This window comes from Bos taurus, chromosome 28, assembly GCF_002263795.3.
Source record: "Bos taurus isolate L1 Dominette 01449 registration number 42190680 breed Hereford chromosome 28, ARS-UCD2.0, whole genome shotgun sequence".
In the NCBI taxonomy this organism is placed as follows: Eukaryota; Metazoa; Chordata; class Mammalia; order Artiodactyla; family Bovidae; genus Bos; species Bos taurus.
In genome coordinates this window covers 5,066,603-5,079,404 of record NC_037355.1, presented here as the reverse complement: position 1 = coordinate 5,079,404, position 12,802 = coordinate 5,066,603, and positions in this window count along the sequence as shown.

Sequence of the window (12,802 nt, the reverse complement as noted above, 5' to 3'; positions counted from 1 at the left end):
GCTCCAAAATCACAGCTGATGGTGACTGCAGCTTGCTCCTTAGAAGAAAAGCTGTGACCAAACTAGACAACATATTAAAAAAAAGAGACATTATTTTGCTGACAAAGGTCCGTCTAGTCAAAGCTATGGTTTTGCCAGTAGTCATGTAGGGATGTGAGAGTTGGACCGTAAAGAAAGCTGAGCGCTGAAGAATTTGTGCTTCTGAACTGTGGTGTTGGAGAAGACTCTTGACAGTCTCTGGGACTGCAAGGAGATCCAACCAGTCAATCCTAAAGGAAATTAGTCCTAAATATTCATTAGAAGGACTGATGCTGAAGCTGAAGCTCCAATAGTTTGGCCATATGATGGGAAGAGCTGATTCATTGGAAAAGACCCTGATACTTGGAAAAATTGAAGGCTGGGAAAGGAGAAGGGGATGACAGAGGAGGAGAAGGTTGGATGGCATCACCGACTCAATGGACATGAGTGAGCAAGCTCCAGGAGTTGGTGGTGGACAGGGAAGCCTGCTGCCGCTGCTGCTGCTAAGTCGCCTCAGTCGTGCCTGACTCTGTGCAACCCCATAGACGGCAGCCCACCAGGCTCCGCCATTCCTGGGATTCTCCAGGCAAGAACACTGGAGTGGGTTGCCATTTCCTTCTCCAATGCGTGAAAGTGAAGTCACTCAGTCGTGTCTGACCCTCAGCGACCCCATGGACTGAAGCCTTCCAGGCTCCTCTGTCCATGGGATTTTCTAGGCAAGAATACTGGAGTGCGGTGCCATTGCCTTCTCCGACAGGGAAGCCTGGTGTGCTGCAATTCATGGGGTCGCAAAGAGTCGGACATGACTGAGTGACTGAACTGAACTGCTGTCATAGGTACAGTGTGGTCATCATGTAGTTAACTTCTTCTACTTGGTGTTTGAGTATCTATAAGTCAGCTCACAGGATATGGCTCAGAATATTATCTGTAGCCCTTGAGAAAGAACTAGAGCATGTACTCATTAACTATGCTTAATGAGGACATTATTATTTGGTCTCCTTTCACTGTGTTCCTTTGTTTTCACTTGTTCTAATTTTTTTTAAATTAAACTTCCTCTTTGACTAAACTTTCCCACAGACAACAGGCAGGCTGAGGATATGCGGGTATGTGCAGCAAGGACCACAGGGTCCTACTCCGTTTCAACACGCCCCACCCCAGGCTGCTGGCAGGTACATCTGTGTGGATCTTCTCCCATTGCTCTAAAGCTGGAGCTTCCTTGTAAGTGGCTAGAAGAGTAACTGGTGCAAAAGAGATTCATAGATTTGATGTGCTGTCCTTGTCTCTTCATAGTTCCCCTTTGGGGACATTATCCCATCTGAGATTATATTAGAAGAACAGGTCAGGAAAGACATGGAGAGGAAAATCTCTAGTCGCCCAGGAGTGATTGCTAATGTCCACCACGTTCATTCAGGGATCTCTACCATCATTTCTAAAGCAGGCCTGCCCCAAACCCTGGAATCTACGTGGGTGATCCTGAGGGACTCTGGGCAAGCCTTTCAGCTGCTATCTGCATGATTCTGAACGGTATGTATCTGGCCATGAGGGAGAAATGAAGATTGGGAATATCCAGTTTGTATAAAGTGTCCCCATTTTCTGATTCTAGACCTTGCCCATTCTTGCCCTCTTTACATCAAGAAATTGACGTCTTTCCCATCTCAAGGAAAAGAACTTGTGGGATCATTTACCTGCTGTGTCCTTTCTCCCAGACTTTAGTCTTTGTGCAGGTGAAGCTTGTATGTTCTTTGTTTTGGCCACAATCCCCTCAGAAGCTGGACATCCTGAGGTAGAAAAGAGGCAGTTCTTTTTTTTTTTTTTTTATTTTAATTTTAATTAGAGGTTAATTACTTTACAATATTGTATTGGTTTTGCCATACATCAACATGAATCTGCCACGGGTGTACATGTGTTCCCAATCCTGAACCCCCCTCCCACCTCCCTCCCCATACCATGCTTCTGGGTCATCCCAGTGCACCAGCCCCAAGCATCCTGTATCCTGCATCAAACCTGGACTGGCAATTTGTTTCTTATATGATATACATGTTTCTTTGGGACAGACTAGACGTACAGGTTGTTTGGAATAGAAAGAGAAGCATGGGTTGTTTGGACAAGAGGGCTGAGAGCAGAAAGGAAGGGAACAGAGGTGGGATCTGTGTGTAGGCTACAGTCCAACCCAAGAAAGTAGCCCCCCTGCCTTCTATCCCAGGGTTAAATTGCAACAAAATAATTGTGACTCTAAAAGTATTCAGTTCTCCTTTCCTCCTTCACTACTCTCCTGGATACAATTTACCTGTGATTTCTAATATGTGATTTTATGTATTTGAAGGAGACATTCTTTAAAGTTCAAAATCTTAATTGTACATAGATTTCATCTTATAGTTTTCCTCCCAGACTTGAAAATAAAAATTCATGGCATTAATTTCTATATTATGTAGAAAACAGTCTGTCCCATAACAGCAGTGTGAGGCTATCCTTTTAACAATAAACATTTATCTCTTACTGCCTTACTTCAAAATCAATACACATTTTTTGAAAGCACTTAAATGTTGGTGATATCTCCAACCTTCCTTCATTGTCTTAAATATCTGTTTGGTTGTCTCCCTGCAGACATCCTCTAAATATATGGTTTATTTTGGGTAACTGATTATAGGAAACTTTTTCATATATCCACCAAATGACATGTTTAATCACATCTTCTTTTCAACTTTAAAGAACCAAATAATTTCCTTATCTTGACATGATTTATCATTTGAGTATGAGCCAGAGACCTCAGAGGATGTTATCTATGGCTCCTTCACATGAAGGGCCCTTATCAAGCAAGCAAAGTTTACAATCGCAGCAAGAGCATAGAAGGAAAACAAATGATCTGGTCAATAGTTCTCCATGTGAGACTTTTTCAAAGGATCTTATCTAGAAGCCTTTTTCCAAAAAGCTCACAGCGGATGTGATTTTTCATTAACTGCAGAGCTATGCGATGGGTGTAATGTTTTGAATGCTTTTCTCTTTTCACTGGCTATCAGCTAAGGCTCTTATTTTATTTCTTTTTGGATATAAGTTAAAATTTTCTCCCATGACCTCAAAGCCTTTGTTGCTCAAGACTTTCTCTCATTACTGATGGTTTTGATTAGAAACTAAAAAACTGTGATGAAAAAGTCACCTTCTCTACCTTCTTTCCTGCTTCCCTGGAATTTGATGACCAGCCAGAGGGTGTCCAACACAGTCTTTTCCCCATGGGGAAACAGATGTGGAAAGTTACATGAAGGATCTGTTAGTGGAGGCACAGCATTAACCAGAAGCAAGGCTAGCAGAACACGGTGCACTGAGAGGACCTAGATTTTTCTTTTCGTAGGGAAGTAAATTTCACATAATTTAATATCTTTCATGTATAGTTTCACTGGCAAGGCACCCAGGAAAGGATTTACATTCGGTTTCAATCAAAATGTTAAGAACTTTTATTAATATTTAAAGTGTGGCACAACCTCGATTTAGAAAAGTGCAAAAATTATAAATTCAGAGCTTGCTGGATTACTACAAAGTAAAGACAGCTGTGTGACCACTTCCTAGTTCAATAAATTGAAAGTAACTGAACCCCAGAAATACCTTACTCTCCTTCCCAAAATTACACTATACTCCTTCCACTACTCTGATCTCTAACACAAGAGGTTGTCTGTTTTTGAGCTTTGTATACATGGATTGGGCTTCCCTTGTACCTCAGATGGTAAAGAGTCTGCTTGCAGTGCAGGAGACCCAGATTCGATCCCTGAGTCAAGAAGGTCCCCTGGAGAAGGAAATGGCAACCCACTCCAGTATTCCTGCCTGGATAATTCCGTGGACAGAGGAGCCTGGTTGACTACAGTCCATGGGGTCACAAAGAGTTGGACACGACTGAGTGACTAACACACACATAAATGGATTATATGGTGTGTATTTTCTTGTGTCTTCTATTGCTCAACACTCTTTGTAACTTTTATCCAAATTGTTGCATGAAACAGTTCAATCATTTTAGTTGCAATGTAGTATTCCAGTCTATTGATATACCAAGTTTATCCATTCTACCACTGATAAGTAGCTGGATTGCTTGCAATTTTTGGTGATTATGAATAGTGCTGCTGTGAATATTCTTATACATATTTTTTGCTGTACCTGTGCACATATTTCTTGCAGGGATGTATTTAGGAGTGCAGCAGCCAGAATACAAGGTATATACTGTCAAAGTTTACTAAAATGGTTAACCAAAATATACCAATATGTACTAATGGACTCTGGATTTATATGAGACGTCCTATTGTTCCACGCGTTTGCCAGTTCTTAACATTTTCAGATTTGAATTTTGGCCCTTCTGGGAATTCCCTGGTGGTTCAGTGGTTAGGACTCCAAGCGTCCACTGCAGTGGGCATGGGTTCGATCCCTGGCCGGCAAACTAAGATCCCGCATGCTGTGTGGCATGGCCAAAAAATAAAATGAATAAATAAACAAATGTTAGCCCTTCCAGTGAGTGTGGTGGTTACTCATTGTGGTTTAAGTTTTCTTGATTGCTAATGAGATTGAGCACCTTTTCATACATCTTGTGGACATTTAGATACCATTTTTTGAAGTGCCCGACCAAACGTCTTGCCCATTTTGCAACAGAGTATCTGACACTTTCTTTGTGGTTTATATATTCTTTATATACTCTGGAATATGCGTTTTTTTCAGACATATGTGTTGCATATGTCTTTTTCCACTTATATCTTGATATTTGAAATGGCCTTAATAGTATATCTGATGGGCAGTTTTTAATTTTCATCTAGCCTAATTTATCAGACAAATAGCTATTAAAGTAAAAATTATTTGTAGAGATAGAAATAATACATCATGAAAAAAATGTTCAACAAACAAGATATTTTGTTTCCCAATTTGTTGCAACTAATAATGTAATTTCAAAAGAGGAAGAGCAAAAAGAAAACAAAAGCAGAATTAAAAGGGAGCTTTAGAAAACCTATAGCCTTTTCCCAGTAACTGTATTGAAACACAAAAACTCACTGTGCACTGCTTGTAAGAGACACGATTTAGATATAACCATACTGAAAGGGACTCTTGCAAATCCCCTGGGCAGCCAGCAAATCAAACCAGTCAATCCTAAAGGAAATCAACCCTGAATATTCATTGCAAGGACTGATGCTGAAGCTGAAGCTCCAGTACTTTGGCCACCTGATGCAAAGAGCTGACACATTGGAAAAGACTCTAATGCTGGGAAAGATTGAGGGCAGGAGAAGAAGGGGATGACAGAAGATGAGATGGTTGGATGGCATGATTGACTCAATTGATATGAGTTTGAACAAATTCTGAGAGATAGTGAAGGACAGGAAAGCCTTGCATGCTACAGTCCATGGGGTCTCAAAGAGTACGACATGACTGAGCAACTGAGCAACAACAACTCAAAGTTTAAAAATAAAGGATGAAAAAGGTATATAATTCAAACACTAATCCAAAGAAAGCTGGATTTTAAATATTGAATCAGTCTGGCAATCCAGAGATAAAATCCAACTTGTCATGGTGCATTTTCTTTTTTACAGATTAATATATTCTATTCACTAAAGTTTTGTTAAAGTTTTTCTTTTTAATCCATGTTTAGGAGAGATAGCTGTCTCTAATTTTTTTTTTCTTGTAATTATTTTGCTAGGTTTTAGTATTAGGACAACATTAATCTTACAAAATAGCAGGGAGAGTTTTATTCCTCTTTAATTTTTTAGAAAATTTTGTGATAAATTGGTAATATGACTTCCCTAAATATTTAGTAGAATTCATCAGTGATAGCATCTGGGCCTGGAGTTTTCTTTGTGGGAAGTTTTTAACCAATAATCTATTTATTTAATAGATAAAGAGGCAGGCTAGCTATTGTTCTTTGAATGGGATTTGATAGCTTGTGTCTTTTATAAAATGTGTCTGCTTCATTGAAACTATGAATATTATCAATGTAAAATATTTAATAATAGTATTGATTATGATTTTCCTGTCTGTAGGGTCTGTAGTGATAGTCTATTTTTTTCTTTCTGCAATTGGCAATCTGTGCTTTCTATCTCTCTTCCCTATCAGTTTAAAGAAATTATCAATTTTATTTTCTGGTTCTTTCAAAGAACTAGATTTTGCATTAATTGGTTGTTTTCTCTATTATTTTCTGCTTCTTTTACTGATTTATGCTTTTGTTCTATATATAACTAAAAATTAAGAATTCTGCTACTTTGTTATTTGTTCAGTATGGAAAACCTAACTCTTGTGATTTCTTATAGATCATGGGAGACACAAAATTTAGTGCAAAGTCTCAACATCATCAATTGGAAAATGAAAATTTCAGTTAACAAAGGAAATGAGTAACACATCATCATAATTTATAATATCTTACACTTAATCTACTGTTGTGATAAGTTCATACATTCAGTGATATTAGGTTTAGTTAACTTAAAAAATACATATCACTTTTAAAACTCCCTAAAACTTTACAAAGTAATATCATTTTTCCCATTTGTGGACAAGAAAGCAAAAAATCAGAGCAGTTTATAATGTGGCCCTTACCAATCACACATTAGAAAGTAGCAGATTGAGTTGTGAACCAGTGCTCTTAAATACTATTTTTTACCACTTATAAACCAAAATCACTTGAGGTCTAAGGTAACCCAAACAATTGAGGGACTCTATTCTTCTTTTCAAGACTGTATGACAGCACATCTGTTAACAACATGGTTACTGAATATTTTAAGCCCCGTGTTGAGACCTACCACTCAGAATAAAAGATCCCTTTCGAAATATTACTTCTCATTGATAATGCACCTGGTCACGCAAGAGCTCTGGTGGAAATGCAGGAGATTCATGATGTTTTCATGTCTGCTGACACAACATCTGTTCTGCAGCCTATGGATCAAGGACTGATTTCAACTTTCAAGTCTTTCACTTAAGAAATACATTTCATGAGGCTGCCATAGATAGTGATTCTTCTGATGAATCTGGGCAAAGGAAATTAAAAATAGTCTGGAAAGGATTCACCATCTTAGAGCCAGTAAGAACATTCTCAACTCATGGGAAGAGGCCAAAATATCAACATTAACAAGAGTTTGTAAGAAGTTGATTCCAACCCTCATGGATGACTTTGAGGGATTCCAGGCTTCAGTAAAGGAGGTAACTGTGGCTGTAGTGGAAACAGCAAGAGAAGTAGGATTGGAACTTGAAGATGTCACTGAATTCTTGAAATCTTGGGAAAAATTGAATGGGTGAGGAGTTGCTTCATATGGGTGAGCCAAGAAAGGTTTCTTGAGAAGCAATCACTCCTGGTGAAGATGATATGATGATTGTTAAAATGACAGCAAAGGATTCAGAATATGACATAAACTTAGTCGACCTGAGAGGATTGACTCGAATATTGAAAGAAGTTCTACTGTTAGTAAAACACTATAAAAAGCAACGCGTTATAGGTAAATTGTTGATCATCTGAGACACCAGGGAAGCCACACTTTCACTTTTCACTTCCTACTGTGGGTAAAACACTATCAAAAAGCAATGCACACTACAGAGAACTTGTTTGTGAAAAAAAGCTTCAGTAGGTGTAGCTAACTTTATTGTTGTCTTATTTTAAGGAATCATTATAGTCACCCCAGTCTTCAGCAACCACCACCCTATTTAGTTAGCAGCCATCAATATTGAGGCAAGGTCTTCCATTAGCAAAAAGATTCTGACTCACCAAAGTCTCAGTTGGTAGTAAGCATTTTTTGTAGCAATAAAGTACTTTTAAAAAATTATGTACCTTTTTTAGAGATAATGCCATTGGACTATAGTATAGTATAGTTAAAACATTTATATGCACTGCAAAGCCAAAAATTCATGTAATAAATTTTATTACAGTGTTCACTTTATTGGGATAGTCTGGAACCAAACCCACAACATCCCCAAGGGAAGCTTGAATATCTTAAAAGTTTCATCAGAAGGAAAAAAAAAAAAAACAAACTAACTGTGTGTGGTGATGAGTGTTAATTAAACTTATTGTAGTGACCATCTGTCAGCATATACAAATACTGAATCATGATGTATATCTGCAACTAACATTATGTTGTAAGACAATTATACCTTAATTAAAAAAACAGTTCTTCTCTCTTCTATAAATACACCAGTCTTTCCCCTCCTCTCAGATATATCACTATTTTTCCTTTTTATTCTTCACCTGGTAACCACCAGAAGCTATTTCTAGGTGAAATATCTTGGCATGTCTTCTTTTTCAAACTGTGTTAAAATAATCCTCAATTCAATTTTTTAACAAATGTTTGAAAATCTTTTGGACCAATTAAAACATACTTATTGACAACCTTCTCTTACTGGTTTATTTTGAAATTTAAATTGAGTTGAACTGGATTATGACACAAATAAATCTAGTAATATAATAGTACATTTTCTATTCTCCAAGTTTCTCCATTGACTTTAATATGTGTGTGTGTGTGTGTGTGTATAGCATTATATGTAATATAATAAGTATTGTATGTATGCTGCTGCAGCTTAGTCGCCCAGTCATGTCTGACTCATTGTGACCCAATGGACTGTAGCCCCCCAGGCTCCTCTGTCCGTGGGGATTCTCCAGGCAAGAACACTGGAGTGGGTTGCCACATCCTCCTCCAGTGGATCTTCCCAACCCAGGCCTCCTGCATTGCAGGCGGATTTTTTACCTTCTGAGCCACCAGGGAAGCCCAAGAATACTGGAGTGGGTAGCCTATCCCTTCTCCAGGGAATCTTCTTGGCCAAGGAATTGAACCAGGGTCTCCTTCATTGCAGGTGGATTCTTTACCAGCTGAGCTACCAGGGAAGCCCCATCATATGTGTGTGTGTGTATAATCAATTTGAGAATACATATTTTTGGTAACTAAGAATATACCTACAGTCTTTGTTTTTTAATCTCCAAGTATTAGTGGATCCAGGACAGAAGATGGAAGATATCTTAGTTATTTATTGTAATTTTATCTACTGTTTGTTATTTTATATTCCCTTTATACTTGGATAAATATGTGGCCTGAAAATCTTTAAATCGAAGATGATAATCTGATTTCTATGCATTGGGGAGATTTAAAATGCCTGTGTTGTGCTATGCTTAGTCACTCAGTCCTTTCCAACTCTTTGCAACCCCATGGACTGTAGCCTACCAGGATTCTCCTGGCAAGAATACTGGAGTGGATTCCCACCCGCTCCTCCAGGCAATCTTCTCCACCCAGGGACAGAACCCATGTATCCTACATTGCAGGTGAATTCTTTACCTTCTGAGCCACCAGGGAAGCCCATGAATACCGGAGTGGATAGGCTATCACTTCTCCAGGATATCTTCTCAACCCAGGAATGGAACTGGGGTCGCTTGCATTGCAGGTGGGTTCTTTACCAGCTGAGCTACCAGGGAAGCCCTCAAAATGTTTACCCCCACCCCACCCCCCCACCCCCCACCTCTTGATTGCGTTCCTTTGTTGAGTATGTATGTTATGTGGTCTTTCCCTGTGTCAAGACTTGCCTGGGGAAATGGGACTTAGGAGGAGGTGGAAGGCATCCTAGGAATGCAGTAGCTGTGTGAAATTCAGGGATTTAACCTCTTAAGCTACCAAATACACTCTCCGTTCCTAAGAGAATTCCGTAAGCCTTTTAGCTCTGACACAGCCCAGGGTTTCCTTGTTTGGTCTCTGGTCTGTATTAACCCCTGTCATCACCCGTCTCCCACAGGCGATCCTGCGAAGGGCCCTGGGCCGTCTTTGCATCTCAGCCGCAAGGAGGACACTGCCCCCAGCCTCTAAAGCTGGCAGGTCAAACACGAGAACCACAGATTCAGTTACTCCTCCAGGGAAGAGGTTTCTCAGGATGTCAGGCACAACTGCCTCCCAGAAGCCCTTGTAAACAGTCAGCCCATTTTGTTATATTAGTCCTGCCACAGCGCTGAAGATGCGCCAGGGCTACAATTGCATCTGACAGAATACAGCTGCTGGAACACTTGGTCTGGCAGTTTTAAGAGGGGACTCTCCTGATTAAAACCCTCCTTCCCGGGACAACCTCTAAGATGCCACCTATATGCTTTGCCTGAGGGAGTCCCCAAGGGTCTATCCATCCTCCTTTTCCCTTCCTTTGTTAGCTGTGAAGAAAGAGCTAAGATGAGTGAGTCAGACGTAGAGAGAAATTATCACATGTATCAGTGTGTGTTCCTTTCTGAGAACAAACGTAAGAAAAATTAACCTGTTGTTTGGCTATGCAAGTTATATTATTAATCAGTTCCCTACAATATGTTTTAGCTAAAAAGTAATAACTCATCATTAGGGTGCTACCCAAGGGTATTAAGCTACCATGGAAACAGCCTGTAATAAGAGACAATCTTTCATTTTCCCTCCGAGGTAGCATTTCATCAGATGCCTTAACAGAACATTCAGCATTTGGATGGAAAAAGAAATATATTTTTGCATCTATACTTACATGTATGGGTGTGTATATATACTGTCAGGGTGGGATATCTATATCTATATATCTAAATCTATATCTATACGGCACAGTTAACAAGCTATCTCTAATAAAGCATCTGCCCATCAGATGCCATTCTCTAGGCAAGCTCCTCTGTATCCTGTCTTCCTACAGCAAAGGAACAATCCTCAAATGTCTGCCTTACCAAGTGTGTTAGTCACTCAGTCATGTCTGACTCTTTGTGACCTTAGGGACTGTAGCCTGTCAGGCTCCTCTGTCCATGGGATTCTCCAGGCAAGAATGCTGGAGTGGGTTGCCATGCCCTCCTCCAGGGGATCTTCCTGACCCAGGGGTCAAACCTGCATCTCCTGCATTGCAGGCAGATTCTTTACCATCTGAGCCACCAGGGAAGCCCTCTTCACCACTCTCGTAAAATGATTAATGTTTAAGACTAGCTCCACACCCAAGAACCCAACAGATGGAGGCTCGCCCTGACTTAAAATGGAAGGGAATGCAGAAGATGCAGGTCCCTCCCTGCCTCTGACCCTCTGGCATTCGGCAGCAGGAACCCCAGATGGGTTGGCAGCTGGCGCCTGCGGCTAAGGTGTGGGCAGTGTGGTGTGAGTAGGGCAGTGTCTTGCTCAGAGGCAGTGAACGCAGAGCAGCACAGAAGTGGAGCTGACGGAAGCCCCGTGATTCCATACAAGAGATTCCTTACATGAATTCAGGGTCTCCTTCCAGATGTTATCTTCTTGGTACTTCCCTGGTCAAGGGAGCAAAAACCGGATTTGCTAACCCACTTTTCAAGAGCTAACCTCAAGAAATTCCAGGCATTGTAGCAATAAAACCAATATTGTAGCAATAAAACCAATATTGTCAGACCTCCAGCAGGCAACTGGCAGAGTAGGAAAAAGGTCTTGCTCTTCTCTCAAATAATGCATTCATCTATGTAATCTTGAGCTTGAAATAGATGAATTCAAAATCTTCAATCAAAAAACATAAATGTGGGCAATCAGGTTCTTTCCCTGTGTGATGATACCCTGAGGGATCAATGTGATCAACCTCATTGTGCTAGCTTGTGTGCTTAGGCACTCAGTCATGTCTGATTCTGTGCGACCATTTGGACTGTAGCCCTCCAGACTCATCTGTCCATGGAATTTTTCTGGCAAGAACACTGGAGTTGCCATTTCCTCCTCCAAGGGAAGGGATCTTCTGGACCCAGGGATTGAACCCGCATCTCCTGTGTCTCCTGCATTGTAGGCAGATTCGTTAACACTGAGCCATCATGGAAAACCCCATCATAGTAGGTTAAGTAACCACAAGTGTTGAGTAGTGACCTCAGAATCAAAAGTTTGGATATTTTGTTCCAACCCAATCAATTGTCCCCAAAACAGGGACAGATGCGTGTCCATGTCTCAAGGCTTTAGCCTTAGATATAGTCTCTGATGATCTTTTATAAGCTGCCCAGCCCAGAGTCCTCTCTCCCTTTCTTTGAAGCCCCCGTATTTCTGATCACTAGTATTCATTTGGCCTTTATCAAATGTGCCACCACTGTGACAGGGGGAGGAGGCACAGGGGGAGATTGAGAGGCCAGAGAAAATCTCTCTAAAGAAATGAAGTTTTGAACAGAGCCTAAAAAAAGAGAGTCAGCAAGGCAAAAAATATGTCAGGAAGATGTTCTGTTCTCTCTTTAAAGAGAAGATCTCTCTAAAGAGATGTCCCTCTTAGCAGAGGGAGCAGAAAGGGCAAAGGTTTTGAGGTGGGGGTAATCTCAGTTCCCAAGGAAACAAAGTCAGCGTGGCTAGAGGGAGGTGGGTGAGGGAAAGAGAGAAATGTGGGTCTGCTCGTACAGGGCCCTGGGGTCTTCCATCAATGGCCTGGATTTGTTCTAAATGGAAGCATTTGGGGGGAGTGGTTATTAAGTAAGAGAAAGGCTGATCCGATTTACTTTTCTAAAACCTCTCATTAAATGCTGGAAGTGACCCGTGCTCAGGACTCACTGCCATCCTCTCTTAGATCCCTTGCACATTGTCTCTGCTTCTTAAGTCCTGGCCATACCAAGTGGTCAGCATGTCCTAGAGACAGAAACCAAGGTCACCTTCAGAATTAAAAAGCACTGCTTCTATCCATGGCTTGTTGCATTGCCAAGATAATGAAATAGTAATACATAGGACTGATGTTGAAGCTGAAACTCCAATGCTTTGGCCACCTGATGCGGAGAGCTGACTCATTTGAAAAGACCCTGATGCTGGGGAAGATTGAGGGCAGGAGGAGAAGAGGACGACAGAGGATAAGATGGTTGGATGGCATCACCGACACAATGGGCATGGGTTTGGGTGGACTCCGG